Source organism: Euwallacea similis, chromosome 2 (assembly GCF_039881205.1).
Source record: "Euwallacea similis isolate ESF13 chromosome 2, ESF131.1, whole genome shotgun sequence".
Taxonomy (NCBI): Eukaryota; Metazoa; Arthropoda; class Insecta; order Coleoptera; family Curculionidae; genus Euwallacea; species Euwallacea similis.
In genome coordinates this window covers 3,611,462-3,636,756 of record NC_089610.1, presented here as the reverse complement: position 1 = coordinate 3,636,756, position 25,295 = coordinate 3,611,462, and the positions used below count along the sequence as shown (strand labels likewise).

The following is a 25,295-nucleotide window of genomic DNA, read 5'->3' as shown; positions in this document are numbered from 1 at the left end:
TTGCAAGACTTCGGTCGTTCCGCGTTCAACTTGAACTTGTCGCTCACTGTGCGCTCAAAATAATGTAAGTAGTTCACTTAAGTGCTCATTTTCTTTACCAATCGAAACTTCAGACCTAGATAGGTCGCCACCTAAAAATGCTATCAGTCAACCGAGTACTTTTTTGAAAACATCTCCCTAGATGCCACAGGTAATTTTCGTCATCAGAGGCCATAGAACAACAATATGATAATTGCAGCGCAATGCAACTTCCGTCCACACAAACGTTACATAATGGTTGTAAATACCATTAGTAATCGGAACACGATCGCGTGTACTTACCATAAGAAGTAATAAACTCCACAATTCCAAATACAGAAAAGTAATCCAAAACAAAAAAAAATCAACCGCGTAAGTCACTCACAACCGCACTACTGCCATCATTTTATCAACGCGATTGCCAAACAGCGTACGAATCAAAAAAATTGCCCAGCAAACAACTCAGTCAAGATAGTACTACTTATTTATCTAACCATTAACATTCAGCCGTCTGTTCTAATCAAACAGACACAACATTACACAAATTCCCTTTGCTCGGTTGCAGGTAACTAACTGTTACGTAAACTTCCGATTAAAAAAAAAAAAAAAACGCAGTCGTTCGAATAAATTCAAAGGAAATTTCACAGTAGTTTTGAAACTTTGCGAGAGTTCGAGAATGAATTCCTGCCGGAATTCGGTGCCAACTTTGCAGTTCGAATTTCCGAGCGCAACTGCTGATAACTCGAAGTTCGGTTCGAGCAGAAAACAACTGAACAACGCGCACGAGAATTCCACTCGGCATGAGTTTTTCGTTCGTTGGCTCGACCAAGATACGCTGAGTAGGCTGTGTTGTCGCTTTTATGAAGTTTTGAATAGTTTTTGAGATACTGTTGACTTTGACAACTGGTCTTATTTTTTTGGAAATTTTCGCCAAATTTGACATTTCTACAGTGCAATCCTGGTTATGTGACGGGTCGCGCAAATAATACGCCGAACAAACCGATAATCTGCACCAGTGCAAATATCATTTTAGGATAACTTCCCTGATCTCGTAAGCCATATTTTCTAAGTGAAATAACTCAATCTAATTCAAAATTTCACTGATGAAATCCTCTCCGTGAGTATGATTATCGCAACGAATTTATGAATTTTTTTAACAAATTTGCAATAGCGCAAGTCACAAAATTTACTCCCACACTTTTCGTGCACGGATGCAACTTGTCAATTGTGCAACTTTCCAAAAATTATGGCCAATTTTTTTTCACGACAGCATTTGATAGTCAATAAGGAGATCAGCAAGATCTCGAGAAATATGTGTCGTCTGAGGACCCCAGATCCTAGTGAGAACTGTTAATTTGAGGCTGAATTTAGGTTCGAATTTTTCAAATAGGCAATTCGCATGTGTCCAGCGATACTTCCATGAATGCTGAGTTGCGTCCACGTGTCACTCTCAAACTTTTCTTTCAAATTACACAAAAGGAGCATGTGTGCAAAGCTTTGCTTGAAAATAATATGTCCAATCGATCCAATCCAATTGGACCGTCTTACCGTCTGATGGAATAGACAATTGCATCGTTAGGAATATAAACGATCATATTTCTCTTGCACAGTTAACCATAATCCTAAGTTAAAAAACTACGTTACCTTGCATACCTTATTCATGTCATCACTTAGACCATGGAATAAGCCACAGACCATCAACCCTCAAAAAAAGAGGGAAAAAAGCCTACAAAGTTCAGGTTAATTCAAGTTTATATTCGAGTTATCCTCATGGTGAGTTTGGAATGTAGAAAGTCTGAGCAGAAATTATTATTTTGAGGCCCATCTTATTCTCTATTATTTGCTCAAATCACCAATTCTCACTGAGATGCAAATTGGAACCTGCCTGGAATTCTTTACTTATGAAGTTCACTATATTTTTAAGAGCTGTTAATTATGAGGTCGACCGCATCCCTTCTTTAGACCGGTCATTATAGGCAATTCGTTTGGATTAAACTATATTAGTCCGGGCAAATTTCTTCGATGCGTGCGTTTAAAAGGTCGAACTGTTAACAGGGGCATGAACTTCCAGTTATCTTCGAGATAAAATCGTGCTATTTGTTTGCTTTATATACAATTTCATTCAAAAAATAATGAACATTAGACTCACCGGGCCCACTCAAGCTTAGAAAGATAAGAGCGAAAAATACGTGGAGAGAGGTAGAAAAGCAATATAAAATATTTACCAAAATGATAAATGTTGCTGTTAAATTATAATCCATAAATGATTGGGATTTGTAGCAACTCCAAAGTAGGTGAACTGGGAAAAAGATGAGATTTTTAATGATTTTCTATGAAACTACCCAAACTTTCTATGGAACTGAAACAGCAAGAAAACTGTACTTCTCGTAAAGTTGCCAGGATATCAATAATTTGGCCCCAAACCATGTTAAAAGTTTTATGTTCCGGAGTTCCAATAGTCGACCAGCCGGAATGAAAACGAGCTTGAATTCATGTATCTGCGGTTGTAAATACGAACAGATAAGCTTATTATTCATATTAATCATGAGCATCGCTTTCGCAGGTTTTGATCATGCATTCGTTTAAATTTTCAGCTGGCCAAATCCCAACCACTTATTGCAACCCTCAAACATTAAAACATAAACTTTTTGAACGTAGGTGCAGTGTTCATTATTCATCATTCAGATTTATAAATTAGATGGTTACGTTCACGAATTGACTTTATTAGTTGTCTAACTTTGCGATACACGACCCTCGTGATGAGTAATGAAAATGTACAGGTTCTGGCAAGACATTTTGTTGCTGATGTCATTAAAGTATCAAAAACCTTGACGCTCAAAGACACCTAAATGCACCCCTGTAGTGTGCTCTTTGACATGACTTTACTTAACGTTCCTTAATATAAACTGACAGAAATTTGTTGACAGTGACAGCACCTATTGAAACGTCCTGTCACGTTTTTTATTACTCGAATACTTAATTAACGACGTCTTTGTTATTCTTTCGAAGATTCTGATGAATCACAAATCCAATTAGTCAATAACTGAGTAGGGTCATTAAAGCATGCAATAAAGTCACTTTACCTCACGCTATTAGGATAAACAGATAAATTTAAAGGAAAAAAAAGATAAGTCGTGGCAACGCTGCCCGTTAAGTTGAGTACTACCGTCGTACGTCGTCGCGTCGATCGCACATGTATCGAAAGACGCCGCCGCCGTGCACCGGAACCAGACGCCGGTTCAGCTGTTTTCTGTGATTACATTCATTTGTTTTGAACCGGTTTAGGATAAACAACAAACGGGGATCGATGCGATGCCGATGCGTGGCTTCATTCTTCCTTTTGGAATAATTAAAGCAGTATGTATGTGCTCAAGAAGCGGATGATAATAAAACGTTTTAATACCTACATATTTCACTTCTGTTATTAATCCTTTATTACATTACGGAAGTGTCAATTGATTACGGTAACAGATTTTTTTTATCACACGCAAAGCTAAGCGACGTGTGTCAGCGTCAAATCGTTGTAAGCAACTTCAAGCCGTGGTCATTGACATGCGTGCGGGAAAGCTCTATATCGCATTAGTGTACGTTAAGATTTTACGACACGGTAATATTTAATTGAATTGACGGAAGAACTTTACGCCCGCATCGAAACGTTGTTACGCGAGCTCTGTGAGAACTGCAATCAAATGAAGGTGTAAAAAGGTTTTGCGCCAAGGGTGAAAATAATATTTTTTAGTGCATTTTCAGTTTGAGTTGTATGGACGTAAAATTTTCAAAACTGGTAGATTCATTTTCGCCGCATGAATAGTATTTAAGAAGAAAATCGCATGAATCACATGCTTGAGGAATATGCCTGCAGGATTGAAATATTATTTTCTTTGAATGCAACATTGCTGGTGCGACCACGGAAATTGCATTAGTAAGAATTATCGCAACAATTAAACTAGTGCAAATTATCGCGATAATTACAGTAGTACAAATTATCGCGATAATTACACTAGTAGAAATTATCGCGATAACTGCACTAGTATAACTTTTAAAAATTAACAAACACCCACAAATAGCTGAATTACTCCGAATAATCCTTCGAATTGACCCTTTTATTGATTTAGCTAAGTACTAAACCCTGAATATTTAATGAAATTGCAAAATATCGCAATCAATGTCATGTTTAAAACTAATCAATTGCAAAACAATGCAAACGTGCACCACTTGAAATGTGTCATAAGCAGAAAAATATTTTCCATATCTCTCAGTATTATTTCACCAACGTGCATGTAACAATCAAATCAAAACAGAGATACTTAAGAGATATTTAAACTTTTGAAGAATGTGCTTTATGAGGACTACATAAGAATTTGCATTCTTTTAGGGCATTTTTCAATTTACTCTTATGATATGGGATAACCCACATTTCCTCATTTTTAACTAATGAATGTTATCTTTTAAGTTCAAATTATAAGTAATAATCAAACAATTGTGTCACTCATCAATTTACAGACAAAACTTTCCCTATTGTTCTCCATCACATCTCATTTCGCACAAACCAAAATTCCAAGAAAAATTCTTTTGACGGGAATACCAATGAGAGTTCCAATAATTTTAAATCATGAAGGAATCAGTATGCTCCGGAATAACGTATTGTGTATCTAGTAGGAAAAATAACATATTTTCGGTCGACGATGTAAATTCATTGATGAGAAAACATCAGGAGCCGGAAAAGGACGGGAAGACTGGTAAAAACAATACTGCATGCACCTCTTCTAAACCGAATGGTATTGAAATGAGTGAAGCACAATTGGGCATATCAAGAAGTCCTCCAACACAACAGTTAGACACAACATAAGTATAATCGTTAAATGAATAAGCACTCGATTCCGTGTCGATATCGATCCGAGCTGGAAAATCTACTTAGTTCGCACTTCGTACTCAAAAATTCCGATTGTTTACTTACGGAAGTGACATATTACCTCGGCACTTAAGAATGTACAAAAATTCACTATCGCTCGATTATAGTTTTATTTGTTTTGAGTTAATCAATGAACACTTGTTAAGAATTCAGTAACATTCATAAAAAAAAACATCAATAGTATAGTGTATAATATACACTAGTATAGGGTACAATATACACTAGTATATGGTGTAATGTATGCTAGTGTAGTATATTATATAGTTTAATACAAAAATATGTTTGTTCCATAAGTAATGGGCGTCATTCCATTTAAACCTTAGGCAATGGGGGTTCTTGTTTTTGTATCAAATACTCAATTCCACACTCACATCATTATCTCTTCTTATCACTGTATTCTTATTGTTGCTGTTTATTGTTCAATATGAAAACTTAACCACACGGAGGATGTCAATAATGTACTTATTAATCACTTCAAGTGAGATTAAACATTTCAGGTGCCTACTTAACGTTAAGCACTCTGAATGATTCTTTAACGTTTTTCCCATAATGTTTTCAATTGAAGAACCCACCAGTTGATATTAGTTACAGCATGCAGAACAATTGGGAAACATCCCATTCCACCAGCTGTACTTACGTATAGCAAAAAAGAGATTCTGACACAATTCCCAAGCGAATTAGTTTATACGCGTTTTACAATAATATACAAACTGGAGTTTAATGGCTTGTGTACCTATAAGGCTTAAGGAATTAACGTTATCTTCGTGTTTAAAAGAAAAGCAAATAATAGTATCAGTTTGCAGGCATCAGGGTTGTCTTTATAGTATGATAAAGCAGAACGCATGGCCGGCACCTATTACTCTTAACTGTAGTTAAGGAGGTTACTCACCACTAATGAAGCTTAAGTCATACCTGAAACGGAAAAACATTGTATTGATTAAATTTTTCATTTGCATACATTTCAGAAATTAAATAAAGGGAGATGATGATAAGAAGTAATAATAAATTATATAATAGGGTGATAAAAGGTAAAACAATGAGTGGATTAAAAGGTGGTAAAAGCGAAGGTTTTATTAACGGTATACAATGCAGGCAGTATTCATAATGCAGTTTCCCCGTCAATTATTATAGTTATTCTTGCTCAATTAGGAGCTGCTGCTGTCGCTAAACGCTTTGGGAAAATAATTTAAACAATGCGAATACATACAGAAAAAATTATTATTTATTGGCACTTCTATGTAAAGTGCTAGAGAATTTCTACTAAAGACGAACATTGCAAAAATTAACGAATTTGTTTTTAAATTGATTTAATTTTAATTTAAAATATTTAAATTTAATTTAAGCTGTTTAAGTTGCATTTAAGCCGAATTTGGATGATTTAAATTTTATATAAATGGCCCCCTTTCACTATTTTTCCACTGTTCCTATACAAAATCATACATGAACGAACTCGATCAATTCCAATTGCAATTAGGTATCACAAAATTCACGCAATCTCTCGAACCGCCTGCATTAATATGGAAACCCAACGAATCGAGCAATTTCCAACCGAACAAATAATTCATTTTACTTGTTATCATCAACTGTTTCAAGTAAAACGTGTTTACCGTAATATGAAGATATAAACCCTGATAAGCCCTACTACCGCAAACACCCCTATCGAAAAACGTGTTTTTTAGCGTTCAATATCTTTCTATAATATATATATGGGCTGGGGACTATAGACCTATGACATCATTTTAATAAAGGTCAAGGTTGGTTATACATGTGAACATAATCCTTAACTCGATCTTTTTGCCAAGTCACAAAGTCACAGGGTTATCGCTGGAATTGCACTTTAGTTATGGGTATGAACAGTGCACATTAACGCTTAGGAAATAAACGCAGACATCAATGCAACAAAATATTTTCTCTCTTCCAAACGATTCCATTTTCTTTACTTGAGCTATCCACGTGTGTAACTGAGTGTTACAGTAAATAAAACAAATAACGATAAAAGAATGTGCAGTATTTCCACTGTTCTGGCCATTTATTAACACATGGCCCTGTCTGGGGAAAAGCGGCATAGGCGGAGATATTATTATGGCTCCAGCAGTAGGAGATAATAAGGTCTGGATCAACTTGGGCCTATATGTATATTGAGATTGAGAAGTGTAAGGAAGGTTCGTCTCGTAATCTCCTAAAAAAGGAAAATCTTACCCGTCATCAGTCTATGACCATCTCTGACTGGAATTAAAAAATCTGTAGTCTGCAGGGTGTGTCTTTACGCCAGCTGACAACCGACTGACTGTCGGCCACTCGAAAGGCTGTAGTCTGCAGTGGTTCTTAGGGCACGCGCCTATGTCTTTATGCCAATTGACAATCGACTGAAAGTTGGTATTTGAGCGTGCAAATTTGTGGTCCCGCTGCACATTATTATTTATATCAATTCCATTTAAATTCTGTTTAGTCAAAGGTACATATTTTTGCTTCATTACAGGTGCGGAGCAAATGGCGTAAGCGGTGCTGCGGCCATGAAAATTTGATACTGAAAAGGACAAATCGCGCGCAGCGAAAAGAAAACTAGACCGTCATCACTCTGAGAAATTCACCCACATCAAAACCAAGAGAAGGTCAGAGCGATAGAGTTCTAAAAAGGCGTAGCTTTCTCAAACAAATTAGCCAGCCCTCAATAAAACCATTTTGTTTTATAAAGGACTTTATTCCCTTTTAATAGCGTCTCGAAGAGCTGCTTCAATATTGACTTGAAGGCCGTCAAGTTCAATACTTCCTTTTGCGGAATGGGAAATGTCAACAGAATGCCAGAATGGCACAATAAAGGAAAAATCACTTTAGGTGACGCTATAGCCTTCACTACAAACAATTTTTTTTTTTTTATTAGAGAAAACATCCTTAGTTAATCACGTCGTAAATGCTTAATTTCAGCAAATATTTGCGAATCTGGTAACAAAATATCCACACTGTTAATTAACTTTTTGTATCAATCGTAAACATTGCATGAGCACAATAAGGACATCACACGATATTCTTCTTTTACTCAAGGTTATGAGAACTGCACAACAATAACCTTTCTGGCGCCTGGTCTGTCAATCAATAAAGATTTAAACCATTAAAAATTTCAATCCGCTTTATTACTGTAGAAATAGACGAGCAGTTTTTTCTTTATTACTTGTCTAATTAGTTCCCTCGATTGATTTATATCATATTGATGAGCCGGATAATAATCTGGAATAATGAAGCGTAATTAGACGGTTGATTTTTCTCTGCGCAATATTGTAATTCGTCTACGAACAAAGGGGATAATTACTTTGAAGAGAAATATAGACAATTTAAAGTACCTTTGTAGTTGATTGAAATTCTGAGTACGTTGATTGCATCATCCAAAGAACAAACTGTTTTCGGAATTTCTCGCCCCCTCCCTCAAGTTCTTCCAGAAAAAATATTTTACTGTTCCACAAACGACGAAAACAACATTTCTGCCAACAGATTTTTGTCCAAGTTATAGGGATTTGTTTCAAAAAGTAAAAAAGAAAAGTCAAAATTCTTATGATGACGTGGAACCGGCAAAACGTTCTCGCAGTGGTGTGACGTCACAAAGCGTATTCTCGACTTTGGCCACGCATTATCGAGAAATACTGTAAAATGGAAATTGTTAAAGAAATTTGGCTTTTGTCGGTTGACGTTGTCTTTCTATTACTTAATCATTCGTTAAATTAGTTACTGTTTGTGTTCAAAATACAGGAAGGTGCTCAAAAAGTAACGTTACAAATGAAACAATATAAACAATACAAAAAAGCTTCACAGAAAAGAGTGAGAAAAATAGTCAAACCATTTTTTTCTATTTTGCTTATTTCCTAATCTGCGGCGAAAGGGCACACCGCAGTTTGCATTCACTCTTTGTTAACATCTCATTCGCGTTCCTCTAATCGGGCCTTGTGCTTATTGGAATAAACAGCTTATTACACATGACCCTCCATCATACAGTACCCGCAACTTGGGTGGTTCGAATTTAATGTTAGTGATGGTATGAATAATAATCAAGATTGTTGAGTTGAGAGATCAGCTTTCAAAATCACAGTAAAATAGACAAAATTAACCAGTGAGGCACCCAGATGTGAAGACAGTTTGAAGAAAACTTAATACGGTTCTTCATGTCCATGGCACTCATTACAGTCATTCACGCCTGCCTTATTCTGATCAGCTTAGAAGGATGAGTCAGTTAGTTGGTTTTGATTGGCAGCCCATAATGGTAAAGAGCTCGTCCACACAGTAACCTGGATATGCGATTGGAATTTTATGTGGCTTTAACAGGAAGTAGGCCTTGTTCATTTAAAAGTTAATTTAGTCGCAGTTTATATAAAATGTATTGAAATATGTAGGCTTGCTAGGCAAGGTGCCATTTGTAAAAGTTATTTTCCTACTTCTCTACCAGTAAATTGCAAATAATGTCGTGTGCGCACGGAAGCTCCAAACCGTGCGTAATATTATTACGTGACAGTGGTCACCTGAGACAAAATGATAGATTAGCGTAACCATATGGCAACCGCGCTACACCACGTGTGTCATATATGTTGCTTAAAGATTTCAGAATTAGCATAATTATTGAGACTTCAATAAGTTTATGGTCAAATGGCCAGTATAGTTCTTATTCTCTCGATGTTACTAGCCTGGATAAGTTGTAGAAAAAGCATCGTACAACATTCAAAAGCAAGTCATGTTTCTTTCCACGAAATTTATGATCTCGCCTGCGGCTCGATCGCAAACTCTCTTCTCGCTCGTAACATGCAGCTTACTATTCTCGTAATCCAATTTGCCATTACTGTTGACAGTGCGGACACGATTATTAAGCTTACTACAACAAATAGAGTCTGTCACGGAAAATTGTGGGGACGCATAACTGTTGCGAACAAGAAGATGATATATTAATTATCGAGGAAATTATCAATTAGACACTTTGGAGGTGATTTGCAATCACTTTCAATTTAAATTGAAACAATCAATACAGTTAGTTCCAAAGAATAACAAAATTACGTATCACCTATGCTGTAACCAGTGTTTACATTGAAATAGCACGATTAATGTGGTAGTCTTGACCTTGCAGGTAATGCAGGTCCCATTTTATTCCTTATTATTTCTTATTATTTATTAATTTCCTCTACTAAAATTAAAATTGATTTAAAATATAATAAATTTAAAATTTGCTGCAAGATTTGATGCCACTCGACTTTTTCTAATTTTTCCTTTTTCTTTTTTCTCCATTCACCAATTTTCAAGGTAATTCAAATGTGGCCTTTAGTGACCTTTAGAAATCCTTGTTCCGTGTTGGCCACAATCCAAATCAATCCCACTCATATAGTTTCATTAAGGTTGCATCATTTATGTCGTTGCCTTTTTGAGTATCTTCAATAATCTCCAAAGTATTTGTCAAGAATTTAGGATACTACAAACGAATTGGGACTCTTTGTGGTGAAACAGCATTTATATTAGGTCATTAGGTTATATCAACGTCCGTGAGAACTCTTGCATCAAACCCATTGATCTCTGGTTTAAGAGCAATGACTGGCATTTGTGTTCTTTAACACTTTAATCGAAGCGACTCATTTAAAGTACCTGCTACAGTAAAAATAGATTATTCGGCATGCACCTTCTAAATTAGATGCAACTCGATCGAAAAGGAAACTGGGTCTGGGAGTTCCTGATTTAATAAAAATACATTAATGATGACAGGGAAATCAGAAAGTCATGCACTGGTTTAAAAAAAGTTATGTAGGATCCTAAATATGGACGAGATAAATGTCGCAGTATGCACTAAATATCACTGTTCTAGGCACAAAGCCCAGTGGATTATAGACTTGTGGTGTAATTATGGTTTTATTGAATTCTTACACAAAGACTTTCTGAACACCTAGAACCTAGAAGATGCTGATTTAAAAACCGAGCAAAACATGTTATTCATGCACGATGGTGCCCACCAAACTTTAGTTTAGTTGCACATCAATTTCTACTCCTAAACAATTGACAAGGAAGAAAAGGACCAAGTACATGGCCTCCCAGATCACCCGATACGAACCCGTTAGATTATTTTTTTGTGTGCCGCTCGAAGTTGCTAATCTATAAAACTGTAGTCAAAAGAATCTCAGAAACAGGATTTTTGAGGCGTGTGCCATTTTTAAACAGGTATATTCAAATGAAGTCACCAACTAAAACTTTTCAAAGATGGTATGTTTAAGCTTCCCTCCGAGTTTTCATTTGCTCTAACATGTTTAATCAGAATGCTAATGCTATACCTCTATTCTAAACAAAGATACCCTCTCAACGATATGCACGGTGCGTTAAAGTATGTCGACTCGCCCTTAAAGGGACGCCACCCCTTTAAATGGGTCACGTATCCCTTTGATCTCACTTTAATTAGCTCCTCTTCGCGGCTGAACAAAAAACTAAAACGAGCTACTTCTTTGTGAATTGTTAAATTTGTGTACATTTCAGGTTTAAAAAGAATTTTCCTCGTCGTTTGCACAAGGTCAACAGTTTTATGAAGGGGTTAAAGAGGTTCAAGTTTGCTATTTTGTTGTTAGTCTTTGTTTTTACGAAGCTTTTCAAGCTTTCGAGGATGACCTTAAGGAATTTTTATTGTTAATTTGCATATTATGGTCACCGGATAGTTAGTCATCATCGAGTTAAAGGCAAGTTTGAAATGCCGTTCGCAATGATAAGCACGTTTTAAATTTCACCCGCCCGTACTGACATTTGCCATTATTCTTAGAGTTCTTTGGCCTAGTTCAACTTGGTAATTATTCATTCGCATGATCGGCATAGATCATGCAAAATCAGCTTTCGATCGGCGAAAATCTTATTCAAATTCAAAGGAGATCGCGCAACAACAACAACAATCGACAAGAGCAAGATTGACTGGGCAATGTGAGCGCCACACTCGGGGCAAGGTCAGATTTGTGGCGCCATAACAAACGGTATTCCATTCATTTCACGGGAATTAGTTTAATACCTATTTAGCAATCTCATATTATTGTGGTTTCGGTATTAATCCCATTTTTTATGCTCGGATGGATGGAGAGAACGTTGCGGTTGGGAGGGAAATACCGATCTGTTGCTATAAGAGTTTCTTATATCATATTCGTGTGGCAATAAGATATTTGTAAGAATTACGTTAAATGGCGGCATGGACATCCCGATTTAGCAACATGAAGACAGTCAAGTACAATCTCTTCTTCTGCCTCGATTTCGCTCCAAAATTCTTCTAGACACCTCGACGGACCTCTGTAAGTTCTGTGACTGAGTGGTTAGTACGCCCCGGTCAGCCTCAGTGCGCCCAAATATTGTATGTATAGACTTCGCTGTCTTTGCCAAACAAGAAATCATTAGTTTTAATCTGACACAAAATCTGATAAAAATAGAATTAGATGATAATTGGTGGAGGGCGGAGAATTTTGAATCCCACTCCTCCAAGATTAATAAAATTTTCATTGTTACCCTTGACACGAAACAACTTAATCACAAATTACCTGTTTTGCACCAAATTTAACTCTCACCTTCACTACCTTTTATGGGTTTCTGGTGATTGTAAAATTATGTAAATAGGAAAATATACGGATTATCACCTAATGGGTTAACTCACTTCACTATTAACGTTTCCTACATTAAAACATCCCAGAACTTAATAAGTATATGATTTTTCCGATTTCAAACATTTTTCTAAAGAATCGTAGAGTAAGTAACACTATATGAATATGGATCAAAATCAATGTAAATGCGCACGTGGGCGTGAAGTATCATTATTTTTTCCATGAACCTCCTTATTGGGTTTTATAAGAATTCAGTTAATTATTTTAAGCGTTACTTGTTAGAACACGAGGCAATATTAATTAGTTAATTAAAAGTCCCGCCAATTAGACGACTGTTGATGGGGACAAACCCGTATTGATGGAATTAATAGTTTAATGTTTTACAGATACTGCTAAAAGCTATGTAATCTAGTGAGTTCCAAGTTCAATTCCTTAAAAAAATGTATGTGACAATAATAAATTTTCAGTTCCTCAACAAACATATTAACTAAAACTAATTGCGCTAATGTATTTTTTCTGCTTTTGTTTAACGTTATATCATCAATATTTTCTGGTAATCTCTTTTAAACTTAGTCTTTGATATCTTCTTAGTTCCCCAAATAGAAAAATCCATTGGGATAATATCGGGCAAACTAGGCGGCCAGTTGAAAAATAATGCACAAATGTATCATTTGTACGTTTTTTTCACGTACATCAAACGTACCAAAATGAAAAATATTTTGTTTCCTTTTAATTTATTTCTTTGGCTTTACGAATTTTTTCCTCATGACTTAAAAATTTTTTAATTTGTGCAATGCATCAAAATAAAACCAATATCTTTGGTACGTTTTCTACGTCGAGCGCTTGAATCCGAATTTTATTGCTAAAACATCCCAATGCCTTTCCATAATTCGCCAGCATATTAATTTCACAAGAGCAGCTAAAAGGCAAACACCATAGCTCTTATCAAAACCTACGCGACAAACCGAAATAAGCAATTTACAATTGTGTATAGATAAGTATTAAAGCGTCACAAAAGCTCTGTTGTGCTGTTGTGTGAGTTACCATAATGGCTTCAGGGAAAATACCTGCTTTCTGTCTAACATCAATATTATCTAATTCCGCACGCTCTTTGTTGAAAATTGTTTAGTCTGCTTCTGCGACGACCAAGTTACATATCATTCTATGAACTGATTCCTAAATGGACGTTTGCTTAATAACATGCTTTTGAACTGCGACGCAGATCTATTTCTGTGCCTCTTACACAGAGTAATCAAAGTGTATTAATCTATACTTCCATGTCTATCGAATTATTTTGGGAAATTTACTAATCTTTCAAAAATTATTAACAATTCTCGGTTGATTTATTGTGTTACACATATCAAATTTTTTACTCTTTTTTCATTGTTACGCTGAAGCATCACCGACGAATTAAAACAATTACTTGCACAAGTGCAATTACGGGATAGTCTTCCTGCTCGTTCTAACAGTGTAGCAGTATTCTTTAGGAACTTAATTGATTTCCTTAAATAAAATTCGTGCATTGAAAATGTAATTTTTAACTCTTCTCTTCCTAAGTCATGGAACTTGAAGTGAAAAAGGCATTCTTGCAGTGTGTGCACTTTCGCTCATTTTCAATTTAATTTACATTCGTGCAAACTTCCCAAACAATTGTCGATAATATTCGTTGCACCTATTGCCTATCCATATATTACCCATGAGAATTTCATTCTTCTGACAAATTTGATGTTTCAACAATGACACCCATGGCATCTCATTGTTACGCTGCATCAATCACTGGCGACCTACCGCGGGAATTTTTGCACCAGTGCAATTATCGAATAATGCTCCAGGTGGTCGCTCTACAAATGTAGTAACTAATTGAGATTATCATGGTGAGACTTTTTGACCACTGTGTATAACTATTACCTTCATCCCGAATCAAACTGAAACATATTATTGGCAACGATATAACCAAGAGTGAAAAATCGTTTAACATTCGCAATAAACACAATAATAACTTTGCAAAACTGCCCATAAAATGTATTATTTATTATTATTGATCTGACCATATGTTCAATAGTGATATAATGACGTGCCACCCAGTGGGACCACCCAGCAATAATCGATTTTATAGTTATGTTTTAGCATTATTTAAAAAGTGGATGCTCTCTCCTATTAAGCAAAGAAAATAACGAAAGCAACCTAGATCGACGCAGCAAGATTACCGAAGGAAGATTTACAAAACCATACAGTTAATTGGTTGCAGCATAGTATTCAAGTTGACACAAGCTTCGCACTTAACAAACTGCCTCCATTATGAAGGTCGGTTGTCTTGTGACAATATTTACTTTTTCGGGAGCAAGATGAACGGTTTTTGAGACGTTTTAAGCCCTAAGTGTAGTACGTATAGTTTGCCAGCAATATTAATTTCAAGAGATTGCTACAGCCTTAAATATGAGAAACCAGACTGCAATTTGAATGCCAATTCAGCAAGGGAAGAACATGGGTCTTTTAATCCAGAAGGATTAAACAGCTTTTTAGACCTTTTCTGGTACGTGATACTCGTTATCGCTGAAGAGGGATTAAATGGTATTGTACTTTTCCTCGAATTAATTCCAACGAATGTTTCCCTTTTCCGGAGTACAAAGAATCGCTTACGACTTGCTTCTGTGAAAAATTTCCTTCCAGAAAGAACTCGCTGAAATATGATACCAGCCATGAAAGTAAATCGCTTTAACCCGCTTTTCCGACAAAAAGATGTCCGACAAGGCCTCGTAATTCCATAGAAGGAATTCTCACGTGCCATAAGATAATTTTAGGTAACAAAATCATTTAACCGTAAAATTGCACGGTACTTCAATATGTTTGGCGCCAGTTGGTGTAAGGTGAGTTGGTTCGCAAGGTTACAGGAGACAATCTACGGCACTTCATCTCACATAATACCCGTATGAACGTATCATTCCACCTGGTGTAATAACAGCTCTGTTCCAACCAGTACCGGATGGTCAAAGATATGTCGTCACTGCGCATATTTCTGATGGTCAATATTAGCAGTAGCTCTATATACGTTCGAACAAACCTCATTCTCAAATCCACCACGTTCTGTACTTTGGAGTACGACCCCGGCCTTGACATGCAGGTATACATCTCCCGCTTGAAGCGAATTTAATTATATAAACATAAAATTTCGTCATCAGATCATTCTGCAGATGCGCGAATTCCGCATTCCAACCGATCACGAGAGCATAGATCCAAAATGGAAACTGGCCATAACCAGTCGGTCCAAAAATTAATGTTTTGATTGACAGCCGGCGCCATCGCGGTGTTTATTTTGATATGCAAATCCGAAAGGATGCCGAATGAAAATTCGCTTTTGATTGAATTAAAACTGCTAGAAAAATTTGAATATTAAAGTACCGTTTGTATATGTCGCATTAGCTGTTGTTAACATAGGCAAAGCCGAGATTTTACGGTGGAAATATATGCCTACCTAGGTGTTCCGTTATGGACGATGATTTTTTTTCTCTTGCACCAAAAATCAAGAACGGCGATCCCTACTGGAAGCTCTGGCTGTCGACACTGCCTTCCGATGACGGCCGCCACGAGGCCTATATTCGCCCTCTAAAAACCGTTGTTGCCACCATTAATAATTTCTTTAATTTTGATCCATTTCGTTAATGTTCACTAATTAATATTTCAACAAAGCAATTGTGCAAAAACAAGTGGCTTTGATTATTATTGCCCTGACCTAATGGCTCCTGAATTAAAAGGTAATTAGCACGAGTACTATTAACGGGTAATTACACTGGTGCAATTATCAATCACCACGTAAAAATTGATTCATGAAATTTTCGTACGAAATACAATTCGTTGAATGCAAATATACCTCTGATTTTTAACAAATTTGCACTCGTGTAAGTTCAATTGGAAACTCGCTCGCGGGTGCTCGTTTTTAACTCGACATTTGCAATTCATTTAGTTGTAACTTTTTTCGATTTACATGGATCCCTAAATTGTTAATATTTAATTCTGCTTTAGTCGAATTTGATAAATCGCCGTGAATCAGCCAAGTTCTTCGCATTATCAACAAAAAAACGTTTCTGGTAAAGTGGTCTCGGCTGTAAAGGTCAACAGCAATTTGTCTTAATCTGTATAATAAATTGTGAAACTTATGAATTAAACAAAATCATTATCGCAATTTTGTATAAATCACGACAAAGTAAATAAAAGGTTTATTTCGCTAATTTTTATTGCACCAAGTTGATAAGTAGATTGGGCATGTTAAATATGCAAAATAAAATTTATGTCGCCCGGTATATTCCATATATTAACCGGATCTAAACTCAACTAACTAATAGGTAAATACATATATTCTATACGTTTCCTCTCTAAATATTTGAGAACCACTGTTAAACGACGTCACGTAAGATATCCATTTGAGGTCACTAAAAAATGCACCACATCAATGTAAGTCATTACGAAACATTCGAGATTAATCGCCAAATGGTGCCACGTTAGACACTCATTCTGTGCGTTTGGGAAATGCACATCGACCTCAAAAATTACAGAAAATATTCGAGAATCATTATAAAATGACCCCAAGTGAGATGGTTGCTTGAGGTCATTTAAAAGTGCACTAGATCACCTGAGAAGTGTCACGAAACTTTAGAGATTATCGCAAGATGGTGCCACGTTAGGCCAGTCACGTTCGACCAGAAAAAATGCATTCATTTTTACCAAGGAACCATAATCAAAGAAGCGTAAATTCAAAGAGTCACTAACAAAAACCACTTAGAGTAATCACCAAGACAGAAAGCGAAAAAATAATAGAGTAAGTTACACGCTTACCTCAAATCAACCTTTTGGAATGATGAAACTGTCGTCTCTCAGCGATTGAGAAGAACATTTTGAAAATGTTTCGTACATTTTAGATACTCACCTTTGATATATTTTAATTCATTAACTTTCGTTTTTATACTCAATTTTTCTGCGTTCTCAAGATAGACACGTTGACAGGGGTGTTTGTCCGAGTCTTTAGTAAAGGGTGAGCGTTATTCTCGGTCAGATTTAACTGAAAGTAGTGTGCAATTCCTCCTCTACTTGGGCGTGAGGCCTTGTTCTCGAATAAGATAAAAGGAAAAAAAAACTAATGGGTGTTGTCTAACAGCGAGCCATCTCAAGTTTCTAACCGAGTGTTATTACTGCTTTCAAGTTAATTCAAACTTTAATTATTTGTCTCACTCTCTCTTAGCCACTTCTTCCTACTTTAACGGAATCCTTATACACACACATATTTCAAACGCAGACACGCAATCTCTTCATATCTAAACAAGCGACCTGTCTTCACCAATTATGCAAAGCTGATGTATCTGTTTACTTTATATGTTGGGTAAACACAAAAGCGTGCCAAGCAAACTGAAATTCTAATTTGCAGATACGCTATTTTCGGTTTGTTTTCATCTAAGAAGCCAACTTTAAATCTAAGTCCAATTTGCACCATCGTATATGGGGAGTTTGGTGCCAAAAGTTATAATCGCTTGGGCGAAAGAAAAATGGCTTTCATGTTGGGAATCCTGCAATGTTTTTGTATTTTTGTTGGAGGAAAATGTGCCGAAAAAGTGAGTTTTTTTGGCACTAGGGGCATTCCTATTTACAGTTAAAGTTAACCCATAAAAGATCCGTGTTTTTGAGATGATCCGTCGTAAAACTGATTGAGGCGGTAATAAAACCCGATCAGCGCTTAACGGGCAGTTAAAATCATTGGTGTTTGATGGGTTTGCGAGGATAATAATTGGCGTTTCAGTTCAATAAAACGTGTGGCGATAGTGCATAATTATATTATCAAAAGCAATCTGATTGCACTACTTAAATCACTCGGTTTTATTGAAGGTGATGCCCACAGTAAAATTGTTCCTTTCCATCTTCATCGCATGGGGCATGCCCAAAATCGTCCGCCCCATTTGCAAGATTAAAACTACCGAAAGATGGACGATTTTTATAAGGAGAGCTTTCATTGAAATTACACGACCGCTTCTCCTCAGTCTCAGCGATCTTCACAAACAGACGAAAGGACTTTAGCATTTATTGTGTTTATATTTCAGAATACAATAAATTATCCTCAACTAATTCGCTGATAAAATCTCCAATGACATTTGCTGCAGCAATTGGAGGAATTGGAGAACGTCTCTACTGCATCGAGTAAATTATGCTTTTGCCCTAAATACGTTGCCCAGATTCCTCGGTCCTCCGAGACCTCAATTTTGAGTTATGTTTTCTGAATAATTTTTAGATTGATGCAAACTTACAGTTAATTGGAAACACTCCCGGGGGTTTCCGATACAGCACACTCTAGGCAACAACGAATGATTTAAAACCCAAGATTTATGGCAAATTATTCCCGTAATTTCGATTACTTCGAAGATACGATAAATTACTTAGATTTCTCTTTTGAATTTGAATAGGTGTGGGTTTATAACGAGGCTTAAAACTGAATGGTAATTCCCAGAAGAAGTTTATTGCTTAGCTGTCTTATGAATTATTGCACACGTCTATGTTGCTAGCTCATATAAGTTTTACTAACCTGCCCAGCAAAAGAGGGCAATGTTGGCTTGCAATATAACTAGCAGTTTATGGCACGAAGGCAAGATTGTACTCACATTAAATGGTAGGTACACCTACATAACATCAAAACTGAGAATGAAAATTAAGAAGTTACTCGCGCGACGACACAATTCTGCTCGATTTCACAACAATCATGGAATACAAACATAGAGAGGAAGAGCTTGCGGCGCTTGAGGCAGTCATACTTTGGCGACAAGAAATCATAAGAAACACGAACACACCACCGCACTTATCTACCTAACAAAGACGGAAAGGGATGCTTTACCGCGCGCCGATGACTGACACGAGCAATTGAGTGCAGTAAAGACATTTCCGCACGTGTCTGATACAACATTTTTTTCCTTTGAGGGCACTGTGGGCGGTAAAATCCTTACAGACAGACGTGCGATAAAGGGATTTATCGCACGTGCTTTGACACTGACACATGCCAAGGTGTTTTACGTGCAACAAAGCGACTTTACCGCGGAGGACGCGTGTTTTATAAATTGAGGCTTGTGATATAGAGTAAAATGCAGATTTTAGAAAACGTTGATATACAGGATGGTCAATTTATCTTGGGACGCTCTAAACTCTCAAAAAAGGCACATTTTTAAATTAAACGTTCAATTTACGGTTAATCAGTGTTAAAGGGGAGAGAAAATAGCAATTTTCATTTCTTATTTGAACAGCGTTTTCTATTTTTTTAAGTGGCAATGTATCGTTTTTATTGGAAATTCTTATGCTTCTGACAGAAACAAATAACTTTTACTTGAAACATTTTTTTGTGCAAGCGCAAGTTAAGCAAGTTTGGATATTGCCAAAAAACATTTAAACGAGTACTGAATAATAATTATTTTTTATTGTGAATGTTGATAAAGAGTCGATCGAAGTTTATTTACATTTTTTGAATTAGTATAAGTTTTTATGATTTTAGATCAGTCTTTTTTAAAATAGCAATTTATACGGCATTTCAGTTTGGTGACTATTATTATCTTGTTGCAAATATGGAACGTCTTTCTATCGCAGAAAAAGTCGAAATGATATTTCTGTGCGGCGAATGCAGTAGAAATATTGCAAATGATGTTACGTTAAACGCTGAACGTTTTCCCGATATAAAAGCTATATCGAGTGCGTCCATTTATAGTGTTGTAAAAGAATTCAAAGAAAGTGGAAGTGTACAGCTCAAAAAACAAAACTACGACGACGTACGGTTACTGGTGTAGATAATGAAGTTGCAGCATTAGCGACAGTTGCTCCAGATTGTCATATTTCCACCCGGAAACTTTCTCGAGACTCTGGAATTTCTAAAAGTAGTATTTTAACGATATTGAAACGGCATAAATTTCACCCGTATCACATTTTTTTACATCACAAACTTTATGGCGGTAATTTTCAAAATCGAGTAATATTTTATCAATGGACGCGTAATATAATTTAAATTAATCAAAATTTTTTGCTAAACGTCTTATTTTCTGACGCATCTAATTTTACAAATCGTAGACAGGTAAATCGTCATAATATGCATTATTAAAATGTTGAAAAACCACTCTGGTTGAGAGAAGTAGAAAATCAGCGTCCTTGGTCGATAAATGTATGGTATAGAATTATCGTAGATAAACTGATTGATCCATATTTTATTGACGGAATATTGAATAAGCGAAAATATCGAGAATTTCTGCTAGTTCACTGGAAAACGTGACACTTGAACGAAGGGTAAACGTGTGGTATCAACATGATAACTGCCCTACCCATAATACCAGAATTTCCCATGAAACATTAGATCATGATTTTGCTAATCGATAGATTAATATAGGGGATCCTGTTGCGAGATCTGCTAGGTCACCCGATCTAACACCCCTTGACTTTTTCATGCGGTTACTTCAAAGAAAAAGTTTATCAGGAAATTCCAACTACACCCGAAAATATAAGGGAACACATTGCAAATGCTTGTGCTGTCAATATGGAAACTCGTTTGGAGTTTAGTGAATCTTTCAGAAGGCGAATTGACAAGTGTATTGAAGTTCAAGGTATATAATTTTGAACACTTTTTGTAAGAAACGTTTTGCCATTATTCATTTTGTTTTATTGGCAAAGTCAAAAAAAAAGAAAACGTAAATTTTAGATGGTTCATCTTAAATTTGCCTAATTTGTGCTTGCATAAAAAATGATTTAAGTAAAATTTATTTGTTTCTGTCAGAAGCATATGAATCGATAATAAAAACGATACATTGTCGTTTAAAAAAATAGAAGTCACCTTGCTATTTTGTCACCCCTTTAACACTGAATAAACCTAAATTGAATGTTTGATTCAAAAATGCGTCGTATTTGAGAATTGAGACTGTCCCAAGATAAATTGACCACCATGTACATATCTAGGAAAAAACAAAATTCGTTAAATGAACCAAAGAGAGTGGATCCGAGAATTTTTTTTTTTTAATCTTGTCGGATGTTTGATGATGCTGATGAAAAGGTATGATACATCGGTAAAAATGTCGTGAATTGTACTCTATTTAAATCAAAGTGCAAGTAAGGAGGGAACTACAGTAAAAGTAAGAAAAGGAAGAAAGACAGAGACCATGCTATTTTTTACACAAGCCCCTAAATACTATTGATACCTATTGGGCAATATAAAGGAATAAGTTGTTTGAGACACCCAGTATGAACATTTCTTACTCTTCTACGTATAATTTTACATCACGCTAGAAACATAAATTCAACAAGTTTATAATCTGAGGTTCAGCAGTACGTTTCTAATTTGTATATAGTCTGACTTCTGACCGACACTACAGCACAAAAACTCTTGTTTGCCTATCCAACAAGGCCTTGAAAAACGACGACTCATCCACTAACGCAATATAACTTTACACAATATATAACCATCGGCCCAGTTTAAGGCGGAGATTCCCAAACAATATTAATTAATAAATCAGGGTTCTTAGAAGCCAGCAAAAAAACGATTTGAATAGTGGCTGATTGGCTATTGTCAAGACTAGTTCTTATATGTCTAAGACTTGCTGACACCTAATTCTGACTAAAACGGGGTACCTGGTCTGCACCAATACGTTGAGTTTGATCAGGTTGAAGTCCCAATTTGCAAAATCATTAGGCAGTACAAATGTGCACCAGACACTCATTCTTGGTAGTAATCGAGAGCTTGGTAGCTCATAAATTCAGGGAATTTCACACGTTTTTCCGGAATTGAGAGTTGTTAACACACTGTTCAGGGATTCAGGGTTGTTCACACATTTTTCAGGGATTCAGTGTTGTTCACACATTTTTCAGGGATTCGGGGTTGTTCACACATTTTTCAGGGATTCAGGGTTGTTCACACTTTTTCAGGGATTCGGGATTGTTCACACATTTTTTAAAGATTTAAGGTTATCATATTTTTTTGGATTGGAAATATATGTTCATTCGTATTAAGAGAAAATTGCAAACTGCTCTAATTTGGCTACAAAAAAATAACTCTTACCTTGTTCTAACAAACTCGGAGAGGAAAAGGACCGTTGCATAAATGAAATATCTGTCGCCATCCTAAAATTATCCCTACAAAAGACGTCAAAAGGTGGACAAATGGCACTACTTTTCCAGCAAAAACAAGCCCTCAGGGAAGCTCGATGTCCAAGAGCAGACAGACAGGACATTTGTCAGAATAACAAACACGTTTTTTTCACGATCAGTTGATCAATATTTGAACAACACTCTCACACACACAGACAAGACCTTTAGGACGGAGAAACAGTAACTTGTTAAGGTACAAAAAGGTCGGACGTCTGAAGTATGATTTCTCCCTTAATTATTGTCCGAATATCTTAATTGGCTTTGCAAAGGGCCGCTTTTAGCTAAAATTTTCTTAATTGTATCCGCTTAGAACGCGACTGAAACATGTTCGTGTCTACTTAAATGATGGAAGAGCCCTTAATCACGAAAGTTCAAGACACGAGCGAAGATGTCCATTTTTTATCATTGATAGTAACGGTTAGTACGGGGTCTTGACGTGACGTGTAAATCCGGCCCTTAAAAAACCTTCCTCTGTCTAATTCCTTCAGGAAGTAAATTAACGGTTCAAGTTAAAACGGAAATCATAAGCCCCATTTTTCATCCTGGTGGCTGGATAAAGCCCTAAAAAAAAATAAAAAATGCGCATGGACTAGTGCAGCAGGTAAAATGGTCTAATTTATATATTGCGTTTCGCGTTTATAAAGCAGCAAAGCAGGAATAAGGGATTATTAATGAACAGTCGTTAATGCCAAGGTATTCTCCCATTGTGTTTGTTGACACTGTATTAGGTTGAAAGAAATTAATTACTGAAATTCATTATCTTTTGTTCTCTGCTCTGTTTTATGTTTTTGTTATTTTCGTTTAAGCTTTTCAATTTGCTGGAAAATGGTAGACAGGGTTGGACTTAAGCCGGCATAAGTACGATTCAACACAGTTATTAAAATTAACTATTATATTATCTTCCTTCTCTTTAACGACCAGGGATACAAAACTGTCGCCATTGAGAGACTTCAGATTAGTCCCTTGTTAAATCTTCGAAATGAATTAAATTCAATATTGCAGGTTAAATTTGCAAAAAATATGCTCAAAATAAGCTCGAATAAAGCGAAACTGCACGCGTTTCAAGCAATTTCCACTAGACCAACCGGATGAGAACCGTGATATTACTAACAAAGCCCATAATTAAACCCACAAATCAAATCAAAGATTAATGGTGATCTGGGGACCGAGACCGAATTCTCGAAATTTTGATTCCACTTCGATGATTATCTTGTCGAGTTCAATTTTTATTTTATAGGAATTCGGTAAAGAAATTTCGAGATTTTTGCAAAAAGCTGCGTTATTTGCAAGAACCTCCACACTACTTGTCTTGCCCAACATTGCTTAATACGGCTAATAAATATGATAAAACGACAGTCGAAATCGAATGGAGATTTCAAGAATCCGGCCTATGATGTGGTATAAATTTCACTTAAATAGCAGCCTCGTTTCTTCTAGGTCACAGACAGGCTACATATTTATCTATCAGGACACTAGTTCATGGCATAATAATCAGCAAGAAGCAGAAGGAGTTTGTGTTGAGGCTGAATGCAAAGAAGTATCAAGTTTAGGTAAGTTCCAAGATTAATAACGTTTTCTTTTATTTAAAAGGGACATTTAAGTAGTTAAAAGAGTTTGGGCAAAAATGTGAAATGTATCAGTCTCAGTATGGAAAGTGATAGGGCTAATATCAGTTTTACTTCACCGGTATGACATAGAACTTAACAGGAGGGTTAGGACGGTACATAATTTCCTTACTTAGGAGAAAAACACACAATCTCTGTCCGCAGACAGGATAGAAGCTAGAAATTTCCACGAATTATTGCGAAGTACAAAAATCCTGAACGAAGGGAACTAGGAGTAAAAGGTTTAGAAACAAAACTAAAGAAAAAACATCATTTTCTCTGTTAATCTGTACCAAAAAAATTAAATTGAAAATTTCTGGATTGTTAAACCCGGAATTGATCAGTTTTACAATTCGACTGGAAGACCGACTGTATTCCTCAGTTATACCTTCACAGGGGACAATTTGGTGTTGCCTTTATACAACTCACACCAGTAAACGAGGCACGTTGCATACCATTTACCGGGGTAATCGACCAAAACATATTATTGTGGACATAATCGTGACTGTCCAAAGTGAAGAACAGAGTTGCTACCACCATGACAATGTTGCTTTTTGTCCTGGCGCAGCAGTGACATCTGCCAAAAGGTTGTCAAGCAGTGCGACAAAGAGAGAACAATGCAGGCTACCTTACAATTTAGTGGAAACGAGATGGTAGATACGACTTAAATACAAGAGGAAAACTGCTAGCTTTTTACTTACCTCTCTATACTTCTGAATGCAACCATAAAAATGCCCGAAAGTACTTTATATTTTCCAATAATATCTGTATCACGAATTTGAAGCGGAATACGTAAATAACCGACACTTTCAATTATTATGCCCTCCTGAACATTCTGAAGCGTGTTACGTTCAGGTCTCATAAAACAATCTTGAAACGGTTTTCCGATCACCTTTCCCAATTTTTCAATACATAACATTAAGAAGCCCTCTACGCCACTGACTTTTATATGGGTCCAAAGTCTGATTTATATTCCAATTTTCTGAAAAAGTAAACTATGAGAAATTTCGTAATTTCGCCTTTCAATCAATTCAGAAA

The 25,295-nt window shown here is 36.1% G+C and overlaps 1 protein-coding gene across 12 annotated transcripts in view; it reads right to left on the bottom strand.

Moving 5' to 3' along the window:
* Pde11 (Phosphodiesterase 11) overlaps positions 1–25,295 on the bottom strand; it is an 87,554-nt gene that overhangs the window by 43,379 nt on the left and 18,880 nt on the right. For 4 of the 12 annotated variants that reach the window (XM_066405821.1, XM_066405825.1, XM_066405820.1 and 1 more), the window contains exon 1: positions 322–800. The exons of the other annotated variants lie outside the window; for them this stretch is intronic. The gene's annotated coding sequence lies outside the window, so the exon portion shown is untranslated. Of the gene's footprint in view, positions 1–321; positions 801–25,295 lie in introns of those variants that run through there. 12 annotated transcript variants of the gene reach the window in all.